Below are 17,630 nucleotides of genomic sequence, written 5' to 3'. Positions count from 1 at the left end.
TAATTGCTCTGGGAACTGGCGACAAAAATGAGTGATGGGTAGAGCTTCAGCGAGTGGTCTCCATAGTCGCTTGTCCCACTCCTAGAGTTGACTTACTTCATAAGGAGACCACAGGTCAGTAAGTGGAAAAGAGAAGCTTTAAAAAGGTGAATATCCCGGAAAGAATGAAACAAGCATTCATGCCTTCATTCACTGAATGTTTGTTAATGGTCACCTCCTCTGCTGGTGTCCATGAAGAAGACATGACTCCGACCCTCAAGATACTGAGAATCTGGTGGGGAGTCAGACATGCGACAACGTGAGTGCTTCTTGCTATGTCACCTTAACCTTATCTCTTGCTACAGAGAGCGTGTTCCTTGCTTTCCTAATCTCTTTAAGGCTGCATCTAGGCATTGTCACCTAGTTTCTAGGATATACATCTTTCCTGCATCTCTTCCTCTTAGGACTTGCTCCTCTCTGGAATAGATGCTGCTGGCTACACTCTCCGTCCATTTTGGGTCACTAGAAGAGCAGCAGCACTGCTTCCTAGGAGAGGAGGGGACACCTTTCCTGAACGCTGAAAACCCACCCTAAACCTGGTCCTGTCAGTTGATGGTGGTGGCGACAGCCTTGTAAGTGTGACAAGTCTCCTGGGTTTACTTACAGCAGCTCTCACTGGCCTTACAAATGGATTTTTACATCCTCTTGCGCTTACAAACAAGAAGCAATTTTTTTCACTTTAATAAATCAGGCTGATGGTTGGTTGCTGTGAAGCTTATGGCCATAGTTTACACAAAACAAGACAAGTTTGTGCTGCACCCCCCAGGCATAGGCATCGTGGCCCCAGGCAAAGAACTGGTTTCATCCTGTGTTTTCCATTTTATGTTTTATAATACTCCTTTTTTCATTATGAGAGATTTTTCTGGGGGATATATTTAAGTATTGGAGATTCAGTTGGATAACTAGTTAACTGTTAATAGTAACTTATAATTAGTAACATGTTTTTTGAGATGAGGATTCTCACTTTTGGGGAGCTCATCAGGGTTGTTGTGTAGGTTGTGACACAGCATGGAGTTTGTGAAGCTCTACAAACAGAGTGTAATTCTGTTTTATAGGTGACTGTAATTCTGTTTTATCTGGCAACACATACCATATTTCTGATAAAAATAAGTTACAACAACATGAACTTAATATTTCTAGGTCAAATTATGATGTTGGCTTTGTTTTAAAGACAATTACATTCCAAACTTATGAAGATATTAATTAGGAAGTTGGTAATGATGGGAAAGCCATGTTCATAGATTTGTTTTAAAGTTTATTTTCCCTAATGATAACACATGTAGAAAGCTTATTCTTTGAGTAGCATTAAGATTAAAAAAAAAAAACAAAAAACAGGTTTTCAAGTCAAACATACCTGGGATTAAATCTCAGCTTTGTCATTTACTGGCCGTGTGACCTAGGTTAGATAAAGTTGTCTGGAGTGTCAGTTTATGTACCTGTAAAATATGAGTGAACATACACTTCTTAAAGGTTGGCTGTGAGTTTACATTAAATCATGTATGTTTGGTATTCATCCCAGGCATTGGTATTCTTGTCACAGGCGGGTCATCAGTCAGTGTTGGTGGCTGAAGGGGCACAATCTTAATTGAGCTAAGATGCTGCACTAGTGATGGACAGCCTTTATGGACATTGCATTACTGTTCGCCAAGCACCTTTTAGGTGTGTTGGACTCTGGGCTACGCACTGGGCCGTGGAAATGTTGAGCCCCAGGTCCTCCCCGCAGGGAGGTCTCAGTCTGCTGAGGAAGCCAAGCCCGCACATCTGCGTCACAGTGTCATACAGTAGGAGTCATGCAGCAGACATCCTGGCAGTGTGAAGAGGCTCATCTGATTCAGTGGGGGACGCCCATCTGGGAGAGCTTCCTGGAGGGAGTGACCCTTGAGCTGATTCCGGAAGGACAAGTCTGAGTCACTTTAATTTATTCAATAAGGGAGTAAGAAAGGAGGAAAGAACAGGAAAAAGTCCATGGGGGCCTGAGTCATATCCGACTTTTCATTTTGGGCTAGAAGTTTATGGATTAAAACATCATCTTCCTTTTTTGTAGGGTTCATGTGTTTTGACTTTTCTCCCTCTGTCAGCACAAGAATATCTGAGGAGGAGAGGGAAGACTGCAGGGCTCACCTCATCTCTGACTCCAAGTTTTCCGTTCCGAATGGTGCCACTGAGGAGGCCGCGGTGGACAGGCTGCTTCCCACACCTGGGGAGGCCTTGCTGTCTGTTTCCCAGGGGGTGGCACGTGAGAGGGCAGGGCAGCCTGGCAGCGGTGACTCTGCTTCATGTGTGTGTGGTGGCCGCATCGCTGAGTAATTCCGTGGCACTGACACCATGCGCCTCGCCCCCTCAGGTCAGGGAGAGAGCATTCTGACGGGAGGACCGCATCCATGCTGGAGTGTGAAGCCTCTTCTGGTCTGTGTTCTGCTTCTGAGATTCCCACCGGTCTCCGGACCACCCTCTCCCAATATCCCATGGCAGTTGCTCTTTCTTCTGGGAAACACACTTGTACCTAAACACACTTGCATGCTGTTACTTCCATCACCAGAATGTAAATCACTCCTTTGAGTTCCTGGGTAGGTGGAATTTCTGAGGCTTGCAATTACCCAAGTTATGCAAACAGCCTCTTTTTAAGATTTCCTTAGAGTGAGTGCTGCACAGGGAGAAGAAGATGCTTTGTGGAAATTGGGCATTAAAATTGCCTTGAAAATACATTTATAATTGCATATAAAACAAAATGTGTATGTGAGCTGTGTGGTTTTATTTTTAATTATCTGTTTTTTAGTAAACATTACACTCAGATTTCAAGAAATAAAATCCCAAGGCCTCATAAACGAATAAATAAAATATGAGGCATAATAAAATCAGATGATATAATGCACATGAAAAATGGGACAAGAGGAATATAAATAGAAAATATATATAGTCTTGTAAGACTAACATTGTGCTCATTTATGAGATATCTCTAGAACATTATAAGCAAACAAGTTTTAAAATTTAGAAATGCACTCTATTATTTTATCTTGAGTTTTATATCTAAGCATTAATGTATTTATATTTCTTTTTGTTTTCATTAATCCACTGAAGCAGCCTTTAGCTAATTCCCACAACCCAAATGTAGTTCACAGATGCTATCTTTTCATAAAGAAAAGAAATAAATTTGTATTTCGTGATGTGGCTTTATTATTTTCAATGAGAGGAGTTTTATTATATTAGATTTTTTCATTCCTCTGTAACATAACAGTCTCAAAATTGATAAAACAGCAGCACAAATAATAAATACTATGTAGAAAAGTAGGTCGCTCTGCATTAATTCATAGTGAAAATAGGTCTGCTTGATGGCTGGTCGGAGAGGCATAATTAGTATTAGTCACTGTTTTAATGCTGGAAGTTGTTACCAGTTCCTGGCTTCCTTCCCTCCCCCACTTCCCAGAGTCTTGTGTCAGCAGGCACTGAAAAGGCAAATAAAAGAGTTATTTCAGCGGATCTGAGAGAGGCGGCAGAGTGAAGGTCTGGGGTTAATGTGACTGTGTTTGGAGGCACATCAGATGTTGACCGCCCAGCCGTGGAGGCTGTGAGGCAGCCAGTTCCCTCACCTGAGCTGCAGAGACATTGCTGCCCATTCGTCCCTTGAGGAAACTTAACTCCAAATACAGGAGTAGGAGGGTCATCTGACAATCACGTCTCTTGCTGATGCTTCTGTATCCTGGGGCTGGTATAACTGCTTCCTGTGGATTTCGTTAGAATACTTGTCCACTAAGCTGACCTTTGGTCCTTAAAGAGTCACCCTGGCCATCTATGTGGCGAGTGGTGAAGTATTTTTATTAATGGAAAATTCTTTTGTGTAAATCAGCATATCTAGGACACAGGTGACAAACTCCTTGTTCCAAGATGTACTTTCTTAAGGAGGCATAGTATTCTAAATTATTTTTCAGGACTTAAAATTCAGGGTTTTTGATGTTAAAAATATCCAGATTTCTGTGTAGTCTTAACAAATCAGAAAATCTGACAGCCACTGGCTCCTATTCCTTCATGGTGACAACTGTCTGGGGCTAATCCCCCGAAGAAGGAAATGGCACCCACTCCAGTATTCTTGCCTGGAGAATCCCATGGACAGAGGAGCCTGGGGGGATACTGTCCTTGGGGTTGCAAAGAGTCAGACCCAACTGAATGCCCAACATGACTGCTAGGCATCAGCGGTACTTCTTAAATAGGCATCCACATGTGTGGTTTCTGGCTCCCCGGGGTGCCCATGACTCCTGAATTAACACACCCTGCCTATTTCCCTCATTGCTGCCTACCTTTTTGTTTTTGGACCAATGATTCACAAAACTAGTGGCATAAAATCACCGGGGGAACTCAGGTGTTGGCTTCACCCCCAGAGATTTGACTATGTTGGTCTAGTGTGGGGCAGTCTCAGCAGCACCTCAGGAGATGCTAATAGACACTCCAGGTTGCCGAAACATGGCCCCAGGGGAACAGAAAGTGGACACTGGTCACCTTCTCGGGAGGTCCTAGTGGAACCATTGCTTGACCTTGGGATGTCCATTAAGGAAACCACATTTCTTTGTTCTTCCAAAAAGAATTGACCTAATTTTCTTTGCCTTTTAAATTTCCTTGTGTTGAAGGGGTTTCTTGAAGTTCGTGAGATTCACAGTTCAGTGCCACTCACCGGGGATGGTTTCAGGATCTTATCTGTTGAGCAGTCACAGATGCTGAGACTCAGGCTCTGGGTTTTCCTGTCATACCGAGCACCACGTGGGGAGCTGTAGCTTGCTCCCTGTTATCTCTTCCTCCCTCCCTTTCCTGCCATTGCTCCAGTTCTGTGCAAGGTGGGGACTTTCTGGAGGAGTGAAGGGGGATGCGTCTGTGGAGCATGTCATGAGATCAACCTTTTCAATGCCCATAAAAAGACAGGATGTCAATTTAAAGCCTCATCTGTCACAAACGTTTTCAATCTTGTGGTGATTTATGAAATACTGTAAATTGCAATCACATTGGCCCATAACAACCTGGCAGCTACTTCAATAGCAAAACTTTCATCCAAAAATATGATCTATAAGTGGAATAAAGGTATCAGAAAGGGAGTGTCATTTCATAGGCAGGCGCTATTATCATGCACTTACTGACAGGGGAAAGTTTTCTCAGTTCAGGAAGAAATGTTCTTTCCCACCCACACAACACCCTGCACAAAGCAGGGTGAAGGGCAATTCTGCCTTGCAGTTTTGTGCATCCCACGAGCAAGGAAGAGTTCAAGGAGGATATGTCAGAAAAGGCACGAGGAGAGTTGAAGCTTTCATTTGAAATGAACTATCCAAGGTTCTCTTCACTGTTCTCTGAATTTTCACCTGCAGACAGATTTCCCCTGGAGTCTTCTGGGATAAGGTGGGAAGCTGTGCAGAAGAGTCAGGATGGGCCAGTTTGATGTGTAATGGATTGGTAGATTTAAGATAAAAAAAAATGCATCTCTGTGTGTGGTGTGGGGGAAGGGAGATCAGCTGGGGCTGTGTTCCAACTGGTTCTTGTACAGAAAGTTTCATATTAAAGTGGAGTGACTTCTTCAGAGCTTGTTGACAGAGAACCATACTCTTGGCTTCTCAGAAGAAGCGTAACATTCAGGATTCCTAAACTGCTCTTTGGACATGAATTTGCCATCAGCAAAGATTCAGGTGTTACTGGGTTGTAGGGAATTTAAAGTCAGCAGGGATCTGGTGATGGTGGGGGAGAGCACAGATTCAGAACCAGAACTTAAAACCAGGTGTTGCTGCCTAGAGGACCTGCACTTCAGAAAGGAAAGAGGGGGCTTTACCAGTCAGGGGCTGGGAATTGCCTCATCCCGGTGTTTTTAAACACATCAAAGTGATAGGCTTTCTTTCATATTCAGTCTACCCTTCAAGCTTTGCCTTGTGGTCAGCTGGGGAGAAGAGGCTTCATAACACTCAGGTAAGAAAAAGGAGACAAAGGGACGCTTAACAGGGAAGGGAAGATGGACGTGTATGTTGTCAGGCTTCCAAAACTCTATTTGAAAGGGGTGTATTTTATTTTATTTTTTTTAATTTTTTTATTAGTTGGAGGCTAATTACTTCACAACATTTCAGTGGGTTTTGTCATACATTGATATGAATCAGCCATAGATTTACACTTATTCCCCATCCCGATCCCCCCTCCCATCTCCCTCTCCACCCGATTCCTCTGGGTCTTCCCAGTGTACCAGGCCCGAGCACTTGTCTCATGCATCCCACCTGGGCTGGTGATCTGTTTCACCATAGATAGTATACATGCTGTTCTTTTGAAACATCCCACCCTCACCTTCTCCCACAGAGTTCAAAAGTCTGTTCTGTATTTCTGTGTCTCTTTTTCTGTTTTGCATATAGGGTTATCGTTACCATCTTTCTAAATTCCATATATATGTGTTAGTATGCTGTAATGTTCTTTATCTTTCTGGCTTACTTCACTCTGTATAAGGGGCTCCAGTTTCATCCATCTCATTAGGACTGATTCAAATGAATTCTTTTTGACGGCTGAGTAAAATTCCATGGTGTATATGTACCACAGCTTCCTTATCCATTCATCTGCTGATGGGCATCTAGGTTGCTTCCATGTCCTGGCTATTATAAACAGTGCTGCGATGAACATTGGGGTGCATGTGTCTCTTTCAGATCTGGTTTCCTCAGTGTGTATGCCCAGAAGTGGGATTGCTGGGTCATATGGCAGTTCTATTTCCAGTTTTTTAAGGAATCTCCACACTGTTTTCCATAGTGGCTGTACTAGTTTGCATTCCCACCAACAGTGTAAGAGGGTTCCCTTTTCTCCACAGCCTCTCCAGCATTTATTGCTTGTAGACTTTTGGATAGCAGCCATCCTGACTGGTGTGTAATGGTACCTCATTGTGGTTTTGATTTGCATTTCTCTAATAATGAGTGATGTTGAGCACCTTTTCATGTGTTTGTTAGCCATCTGTATGTCTTCTTTGGAGAAATGTCTGTTTAGTTCTCTGGCCCATTTTTTGATTGGGTCATTTATTTTTCTGGAATTGAGCTGCAGGAGTTGCTTGTATATTTTTGAGATTAATCCTTTGTCTGTTTCTTCATTTGCTATTATTTTCTCCCAATCTGACGGCTGTCTTTTCACCTTACTTATAGTTTCTTTTGTAGTGCAAAAGCTTTTAAGTTTCATTAGATCCCAGAAAGGGGTGTATTTTAAAGGGGTACTGATAATGTACTTGAAAGGATGTCAAATATACATTTGAAAAGAGGTCAAATACACTTTTGAAAACAAAGGGAGACATAATATTTGTTCTGGAGAACAAGGAAGATTATGATATGGAAATTCTACAAAGGGGTCATGTCTGTTCAATGGAGTAAAATATAAAGATGTTTTTGGACAGTTGACTTTTTGGTGAGACAAGAAATTCTCTAGATTGAGAAGGCTGATTTCCCCTCATATTCTTTTTTTAAGCTTTATAAAAATTTATTGGTATTTATTTATACATCTTCATGTGACAAAATGGATTTGAAGCAGCTGTCAATTTCAAGATTTATCATTTCCTGACACCATACAAGGGTGGACAATAGAACTAAGCTAGGGCAAGATGATAATCAGTATTGCTTTATTTTATCTTAAAGTGTTTATACTGTATGCTTTATCCCATATCCTATCCTGATCGTCTTGGTATTCCTTTCAGGTAGTCTGACCCAGAGTAGATGCTCAAAGAATACATTTTGATAAATGATGTCCCCTATGGGCAGAAAGAAGCTAGACTTAATCACAATTTTGAAAGCACTTAATTATTTGTTGTAAACCACTGTGCAAGATCAATTTTGTTATATCCTCTGACAGTGTTAAACTTTATAGTAGGTCTGTGCTTCCAGAAAGCAGGGACAGTTAATCCCATCACAAGTTTGTGATTTAGAAATGGCTTGTCAAGAAAAAATTGCACTGGATAGAGTTAAACAGTCAAGGAAAACTTTATTGAAGACTATAGCAATCAGGGAGATACTGAACTCGTCTCCAGCATTGAAGGCAGTTGTGGATTTATAGACAAGATGCAGAGTAAGAAAGTCAGTGGATGAAAACTAAGAGGAACCCTGTTAGCTATCGAGGGTAGGGAGATTCTTGCTAAACTGGTGTGTCAGGGTTCTGGTTACACGGGGTCAGCAGGCCATACACAGGGCCTAGCTGAGAAGCGGGCTCAGAGGAGCCTGACTAAAGAGCAGTTGGGGTGACAAGGTCCTTTTTATCACCACAAAGGACCATCTCACTTTTGTTTATTCTGAGGGAAAGCTCACCCTTTCTTCTTCATGACTCCTCTAAGACTGGAAATGCCTCTGTGAAACCCCAAACTCTTTTTCTTCTCCTTTTTTTTTTTTTTTGCATTTGCATTAATGAATCATCTCCTTCTGGCAATAGCCTAAATAAAATTGCCTCCTTCAATGACTGGTGCATATTGTCCTTCCCAGTTTTGGTCCTGTATCTTGGAGAGGAGTGGAACCCTTGCCCTGGGAAACTTGTTCATTCCGCCCAGGTGAAATGGCCTCTCGGAGTTCTTTGTGCTCAGTTTCTGACTGACAATCAATAGGGGGTGGATTTTGTGTGTGTCAGACTGTTGCCTTTCCAGAACTGAATCCAAGACGATATCTTTTGCATGTAAACTATCTTTGATATTTCCTTGGGGCGCTGGAAAATCACAATGAATCTGTTTTACTCCTTGTAAACAGAGATGCTAGAAAGAATTAGGCTTATTTGTTGTTACTATTGATGAATTGCACAGAAAGAGAGGTCAAATCAGAAGAGATACTCTGCCTTCTCTAGGCTACATTTTTCTGGGTAAAATGTTAATAATACAAATATTTCAGAAATTGTAAGCTGTTGGAGAAGTTCTCAGGGAATTGTCAGTGTCCTTGCTGTCCTTATCTATCTTTATGCTGTTGCTACTTACCAGAGACTTGGGATGATTTGCTTGATAATTGACAACAATGGGATAGTGTTATCAGCCATAATTGCAGTTATTTTTTTCAGTGTTAACTGAAGAATGAAAGTTGGTTGCAACTTACATTGTGGGCAGTTAGGGTATATATTCCTCTGATGAGATATAATATTCATCCCCAACCCTCCAAAACCACTAGATCACTTAAACTGCAAGCATTCACATGTACATACAAACTCTCAATAAATGTCAAATGACAGCTACCTATCAAGCACTGTGCTAGGCACTAGTGGTCAATTAGATTTATTAATATTATCAGGTTTATTCTATTGGTAAAGACAGACAATAGATGAGTGATCAAAAAGTAAGAGTTACAGGTGATTTTTATAAGGGAAAAGGGTGATGTGTTGAAGATGAGAGGAAAGATAAGGGTGATCCTGGAAGGCTTCCTAGGGAGGTGGCAAAAGCTGAAACTGGAAGGTTGTTGTAGAGCCAGCTAATGAAGACTGCTGGGAGAAGGGCCTTTCCACCTTTCTCTGATTTCTGCTTAGGCTACCTGCTGGGCTAAACAATGTTTTCCATTTGCTCAGTAAAATTTTTTTTGCCTGGTGTGGCTAGTAGGCTACTTTCAAGAATGCATTTACCTTCCCATCAATTTTATCTACTGAACAAGAGTCAATTGTACTTTTTCCCCCAAATTTGTTTGCTCTGGCTATATTGTTTCGATTATGCAAACTGATGAAATATGCTTTTGAAAAGAGTAATTTCTATGGAAATTAACTTCATTGATATGGAAAAAGTTTCCAAAAGGTGACTTTCAAAAGTTTTGCTATCAAATTAGTTGTGTGGGCAAGACAACTGTCAGAGTTGGAGAAAAATTTCAAAAATATGGAAGCATTTTGGACTTTGCTTCACAAGAGTCTTTGTTTTCTCACCAATTAAAGAAATTGAAACTAGAAATAGTTGACAGTGTAGTACATAAAGACAAGTGATGCAGAGCTATAAAAAGTGGACTCACAACCAACAAACTTTAATCTTGGCCCTTTATGAAACAATTGCAGGAGTGTACATTTATGTTTAGTTTAAAACAAAATATTTGAGCTATGTATGTATATTTATAGATTTAGCATTAAACATTTTAACATACTGTACCTATCTATCATCCTTCTTTCTTTTTATTTCTTATGTTTTACCACTTTAACCTATTTTTTTTCCTTTTAACTGACCAATCCCCTGACCTGACTAGGTAAGGGGAAAAAAAAAAAAATCACTCCCCACTAAAAAAACTACAGTATCTTTCTCACAAAAATGAGATCATCCTATTCATATTGTTTCATAACATTTTTTCCTATTTACCATACTATGAACATCTCTCAATGTCAGTCAGTATATTTCTATAATATAATTTTGGATGCTATCATATTCATTACATAAATGGATCATAGTTTTTTTTTTTAAGCTATTTATAATAGTTAGCTATTTAAGGGGCTCAAACTTGTCACTACAGTGATCAGCCTTATATACACATATTTGCACATATCCTTAATAGTTTTCTTAAGATGAATTCCCAGGAGGTGCATTTCTGCCTCAAAGACAGTCACCTTTTAAGACCTTTGATATATACAATTAAATTTTCCTCCAGTTAAGTGAACACATGTCTTTTTGGAATGAAATGTTTCTGAGGTTCTCTGAATATTTCTGAGGCAATGAGGCAATCAATCAGACAGTAGGGTCTGCTCTTAAAGGTTATGTGCACATATAGGAACACTTAATTCAGGCCACTCAAAGAACAGAATGAATAAAACATAGCACTAAAATAAAACAAAACACCATAGCGCAGCAACAGTACATGCCCAGCAAATTCATCATCATCTGGTCAGAAGCTTGCTTTTGCCAGTTAAAACCTTTATTTTGAATGACGAATAACATGGACTAGACTGTGAACTATTTTTGTCCTAGTGGTCCTCCCACTCTTTTCTCTGAAAAACTCTCACTGGCTTAGCTGCACCTTTCAATTGAGAAGTTTCCCAGCAGAGAATAGCTACAACCTTGCTTGAAGGAGCTATCTCCTTTGTCAGCACACCTGGCTATCTTTTTGATGATGTCGGTATAAAATTTGTTACTTCCTTTTCTTTAATCTACTATGTGGTCACTTTAAATGTCATTCTTTAAAATGTCTCTTAGAGACAGCCCTAGAGGAAAAATAATTGCATTAGTTACAAACACCAAGATGCAGCACAGCCCCAGAGTGATACACTAGTCAGATTTCACACCTTTTCCTGACATAGCTGTCCCTGGATGTCTTTTGAGCTGATAATTAGGTTTCCAGGGTTTTCTTTCTCATTAATGGCCTGGTACTGTCAAAACCCCCACTGAGAGCGAGATTTATTTAAGGTAGAAATTAAATTCCAGTGCAGAACAGAGAGCCAGGAATTCCCACCACATCATCAGGTGATAATGCTGTCTCTTGCCACTTTGTGCTTTAAGACGATTTAATAAGGGCCGCTTTCTTGTTCCAAACTCAAATAATGACTTCCATATGTAAAATTCTGTCAGTTGTAATTAATTTTGTCTTTATTTACTCGGTAGCTTTGGATATAAATGCTGGCTCACCTTCTGGAGCAGAACCTCTTAAGGATCCTGGAGGAGGAAGACATTGAGACTTGTGAAGAAGCTTTGTCCTCTCGGGTGTGGGGAAGCAGCCCCTTGGTGGCTTTGAGGGAGGTGGGACAGAGGCCAGTGGAGAAGGTGGGTGTGAGCTTCTGCAGAAACACAGAGAAAGCATGACCTGAGTCCTTCTCAAAGTATCATAGCGGACTCTACAGAGGAGGAGGCCCTTGACTGGGATTTTGAAGGACAGGTAAAAGTTATGCAGAGAAGGGTTCTATTCCTGGGTGGGGAAGATTTCCTGGAGTAGGAAATGGCAACCCACTCCAGTATTCTTGCCTGGGAAATCCCATGGACAGAGGAGCCTAGCAGACTACAGTCCGTGGTGCTGCAAAGAGTTGACATGACCAAGCACACGTACATGAGGCAGAAAAGACAGGTAGAAACAGCCTTGCAGGTGGAGGAAGACAGGGAATGCTTGAGGAAGCACCACAGGGGCCCCCAGAGGGCAGGGTTGTTTGAGGAGACAGAGTAGGTGTTTGTGAGATGACCTGAGTGAGCAGGCAGAATGCTCTCTCCAAACCTTTGTCCTTTACAGCCTCTATTATCTGTGTTACCGTCATTAAATAGTTGTTTAAGAGGTCACCAAGTCTTTCTTGTTTTCAAGAATCTACGAAAAGGGGAACAATCCTGGGAGAAGTGAAGGATAGTGGGGCCCCAGATTCCACTGGAGTGGCTTTATACGTGCTGTCCCGCTTAGCCCTCCCAACAAGCCGTCGGCTTTTTGGTTAAGGAAACAAGGCTTTTTCGGTAAGTGGTTGTCAAAGGCCACATCCCCTGGCAACTCGTGGAAGAAAGAACCTTCAAAGGTCGTGGTGGAGGCATCAGCGGGGAGCAGGACACCTTGCTGGGTGGGGGCACAGTCAGACCTGGGGACCTTGGGGTGCATCTGATGGCAGTGCTGGCGTGGCACTTGGCAGAGTGGGTGCCTGGAAATGGGGTGCGGGGGTAAAGAGTAGAAGTGGAAGGAAACCGCGAGAGCTGGTCATACATTTCTCAAGTGCATTGACTTACCTCTTACTCATTTAAAGGGAGTTTGTTGAACATCCAGGAGTAGGCAGTGAGCAGGATTGGGGTGACAGGGACATGTTGAGGAGTGTTACTCCCGTGGTACACACGGCCTTGTGAGAACGTGAGCATAGATGTGTCACCGTTCACCATCGCTCACATGGAGGCACGCCCAGGGTATCAAGGTGGCAGCTCTGCTTGAGGCAAGGGCTAACACTGAGGTGGACCCGAAAGAATTCCTTGGAGGTTTTCTGAGGAAGGCAGGTAAAGAAAGACATTTGAGGCAGAAGCAAGGAGGATAAAGGCGTCCACTTGTGAGGGAAAAATGTGTATGTGGTGCTTTCAGCAGAAAGAGGATGAGGAAGTGCAGTAGGGATGAAGATGGGGCCTTGGACCGGTTATGGGCTTTAGAAGTCATTCTGAGGAGGGAGCTTAATCCTGTTCAGTTTTTTTTTTTTTTCCAGTTTTTTTTCAGTTTGGGTTTTAAGGAGGGAGCAAGAGGATAGTAACCCTGGAGGGTTGAGCTCAGGGGGAGAGAGACTGGAGGCCAAGAAATAAAACAGGAGAATGGTACAATGGCCAAGGGAGAGGTGATGAAGATCAATAGCAACTGAAAAACAGAGAAAGGTATGGAATTCCTTTATATTTCTGTATATTTTAGAAAATTATAAAAGTGATTCATGCTTACTGTAGAAAATGCAAATGAATCCACACATGTAAAATAAGTGGAAGTCCACACTTGCCATAAACTTACCCCAGCAAACCTGTATGAATCCTTTCCAGACAGTGTTGTGTTCTTTCTATACACACACGCACACACACACTCATTGACATATGCACATTTATAACCCACCTTCTGTGTGAGTCCAGCATTGATCCTGTCCTTCTGGAGTTCACAGGTGTTCACTAGACTCCCAGTCATATGAATCTGAAGCTCAAAGCAGGGATTTGAGATTATGAATGATAACTGAAATATATCCACTCACCCCCCACCTCCATGGGAGACAGACGAATCTTTGAATTCTTGTCTGTTCACTACTACTCACTGTGTGAAAGAAATAATTGTTCATACCTAAGCCTCCTCAGCTATCTACAAGGAGAATCAGAGATAATAGATTTAATGAGTTTCTGTTCCAAGCAAAATGTTTGGTTTTTTAAAAACTGGTGAATTAAAGATCTCTTCTTTTACCTACTTGGCAGTCCTTACCTATGAGGTGGTGCAGTAGATAATCTAACACCATCATTATTATATCTCTGTTCACAGGTTTTATAAGAGCCTCTCAGTCTCACAGGAGGGGTACTTTAAAAAGCAACTCCATGATGAAGAGGGATTAACTGTTCTTTTAATAGCACTGGGACATGATTTAATAGCAATAGAACATGGCTTCCTGAAAAGTGTGTGTGTATTCTCATTTGTTATTTTCACTTTTTAGTTTTACACTTCACATTTTTAACAGCTCTAACAAGGTATAATTAGCATACAGTATGTCTTAGGCTGTTCAGGCTGCTATAACAGATGTACCCTAGACTAGGTGGCTTATACACTTCAAAGGTTTATTTCTCCCAGTTCTGGAAGCTGGAAGTCTAAGATCAGGTTCCAGCAGATTTGATGTCTGGTGAGATGGCAATCTATTCACTAGGTCCTCACATGGCAGAAGTGGGCTGGAAGCTCTCTGGGGTCTCTTCTATGAAGGCACTAATCTCATTCATGAGGAATCTACCTCATGACCTAATCATCTCCTAAAGGCCCCACCTCCATATACCATCACATTGGGGATTAGGTTTTTCAACATATGAATTTAAGGAGACACAAGCATTTGGCATAGTACATTCTCTACATGTGTACTTGATGTATGTAGAACTGGGAAACATTGTCATGATAAAGATAGTGAACATGTCCATCATTCCTTCAAGAATGCCTCATGTCCCTCTGTAGTTCCCCTTCCTGCACCTTTTTCCTGTCTCCAGGCAACCACCCATCTGTTTTCTCTCACTGCATAATCACATGTTAGGTTTTATAAACACGGGGCAGGGGGAGGGGGCGGAAATTGAACCAGTCAGGGAAAGGTAGTCACTTACTCAAACACCCATTCCCACTTTTAAATGAATTTTAAATGTTCCTTTTAAATCAATCCTGATTCATAGCATAGAGAGCAATGATCACTCTAGAAGAATTTTTTCCCAGCCTTCCTTGCCTCTAGGTATTGCCATACAACTGAGATCTCACCCGTGAGATGCAAGTAGATGTGTTACGTGAGACTTCTGGAAAGAAAGCTCAAATGGAGCTGACTTGGCTGGGGAAAAGACCTTTTCACCTTTTTCTCTCATTTCTTCTCCTGTGGTGTGGAATGCATCTGTAATGGCTGAAGCTACACTGGCAATCTTGAACTATGAGATGACCTTGGAAATGAAAGCCATTTACTGAGTTGGTAGAGCAGAGAGATGAACTTGCCTTTCTTATGTCACCATGATGCTTTCATACCAAGCTACCACTATCTGTACTTGGATTTCTTCTATATGAAGGTATCATAAACTTGTAAGTTTCTTAAGCAACTCTTATTTTGCTTTCATTTTCATATGCAACTCACCTTATCTTAACAGAAACATTCATACTTCTATGAATGTTTTTTGTTAGTTTTCTTAGAACAGTTCCAACAAGTCCATTTGATTTTATTTCCTTTCAAATTATATATGTGATTTAGATCCTCTTCTAAACTATTATATTTCACTTAACTTTGACAGGGAATGGGTCACTTCACTGGGGTCAACCCGATTGCCTCAAAAATGTTAGCAAGCCAGTCGTTCTAGCAACTTGATTCCCTAGGCTCTGACAAACCAGCTCCTCTGTCGGAATAAACTGCTCTACGGTGAAACACCTTTTTGCCTTAAGAGAATTTCATAATGCATGGTGCCTTCAGCCCTTTCACAGCGGGCTGGGGAGAATCCTTCTGACACCCTTTGTGAATGTTAAGGAAAAGAAAGAACACAGAAGCTACAAACCTAGGTGGTGAAAAAACGTCATTAGGGTTAAATGAGAATTTCCTAGAAACATTATTCCTTTCCTGACATGGACATAGAATATGTGCCTCACTTCCCTGGCTTAGTGTACAATGTCAGTTATCTTAATGTGTGTGAAAAATAGAGTCCTCCTTGTTGCATTAGCCACCGGGGGTTTCCCTGGTAGCTCAGTTAATAAAGAATCTGCCTGCAATGCAGGAGACCTGGCTTTGATCCCAGGGTGGGCAAGATCCCCTGGAGAAGGAAATGAGAGCCCACTCCTATTCTTGCCTGGGAAATCCAGTGGACAGAGGGCAGAGGAGCCTGGTGGGCCACAATCCATGGGGTTCCAAGAGTAGGTCACAACTTAGTGACTAAACCACCAACACTACAAGGCTCCATGGAAGACTGTGGTGGGCTTCACATGCTTTTCTATGGGCTGGGTCCTAGGATACATCCTCTTCATTTCCCTCTAACAAGCTTTCTTTTGTAAGGCCATGTGACTTGTGCTGTAAAATATAAACTTAATTAAGCTCTGTTAGATGCTGGCTTCCTTGTGAACAACAAAAATGGATGAACTATAATAAAGAAGATTTGGCCTAGGCAAACATTTGGGCTGTTTTTCACTGGCATTTCTGGAAATTAAGCTATTAAATCAGGAGAACGGGTCAGACCAGTTTGATATTTATTTTTCATTCTTGACTGCAAAGTAAAAGGCTTAACTTATAATGACATAAAATCAACACCTACTGTGTTCCATTAATTAATTCTGGCATCCTATCAAAAACATCTCCCAAGTTTGTCTAATCTGATTTTTTTCCCTTCATAAAAGCCTAAAGCATATTAGTCATGATGCCATTATATTCTAGATGCTTTAAAAAGATTTCTGTAATTCCTGTCAGTCCCTGCCTACTACTTTTTAGTGAGAAAACCAAGCTGGGTAAATGAGAAAGTTTGTGGCTTGTAGAGATGTCTTGGCATTTTCTCATAGCCGTTGGTGGACTCTTTCCAGTTTTTAGTATTTTAAGAATATAGTGAGCAGTTTATTGAAAGCATGAACAATTTGAATACTCTGTGGCATACTTAACTCAGAGCTTCCTATTTATTCCAGCCTAAACTTTACAGGGGTTTATTTCAAAATAATATTTCTCCAAATCTTCATTATTTTCCAACTGAGCACATTTATTTTTGCCATTTAAAAATTTTTATGTGTAATGGATTTGTCTTGTTCTCATAACATTTCTATCCTAGAAGATAGAGATATTTCAACTTGCTTTCCTTTCCTTAATTTTAATGAAAAAATTCCTCTCATTTCCTTTACTCAGATCATCAGTTCAGTTCAGTTGCTCAGTCGTGTCCGACTCTTTGTGACCCCATAGACAGTAGCACGCCAGGCCTCCCTGTCCATCACCAACTGATGAAGTCTACCCAAACCCATGTCCATTGAGTTGGTGATGCCATCCAACCATCTCATCCTCTGTCATCCCCTTCTCCTCCTGCCCTCAATCTTTCCCAGCATCAGGGTCTTTTCATATGAGTCAGCTCTTTGCATCAGGTGGCCAAAGTATTGGAGTTTCAGCTTCAACATCAGTCTTTCCAATGAACACCCAGGACTGATCTCCTTTAGGATGGACTGGTTGGATCTCCTTGCAGTCCAAGGGACTCTCAAGAGTCTTCTCCAACACCACAGTTCAAAAGCATCAATTCTTCAGTGCTCAGCTTTCTTTATAGTCCAACTCTCACATCTATAGATGACCACTGGAAAAACCATAGCCTTGACTAGACGGACCTTTGTGGACAAAGTAATGTCTCTGCTTTTTAATATGCTGTCTAGGTTGGTCATAACTTTCCTTCGAAGGAGTAAGCATCTTTTAATTTCATGGCTGCAATCGCCATTGGCAGTGATTTTGGAGCTCAAAAAAATAAAGTCTGACACTGTTTCCACTGTTTCCCCATCTATTTGCCATGAAGTGATGGGACCGGATGCCATGATCTTAGTTTT

Source organism: Cervus elaphus, chromosome 19, assembly GCF_910594005.1.
Source record: "Cervus elaphus chromosome 19, mCerEla1.1, whole genome shotgun sequence".
Taxonomy (NCBI): Eukaryota; Metazoa; Chordata; class Mammalia; order Artiodactyla; family Cervidae; genus Cervus; species Cervus elaphus.
Note: the sequence above shows the minus strand (reverse complement) of the source record.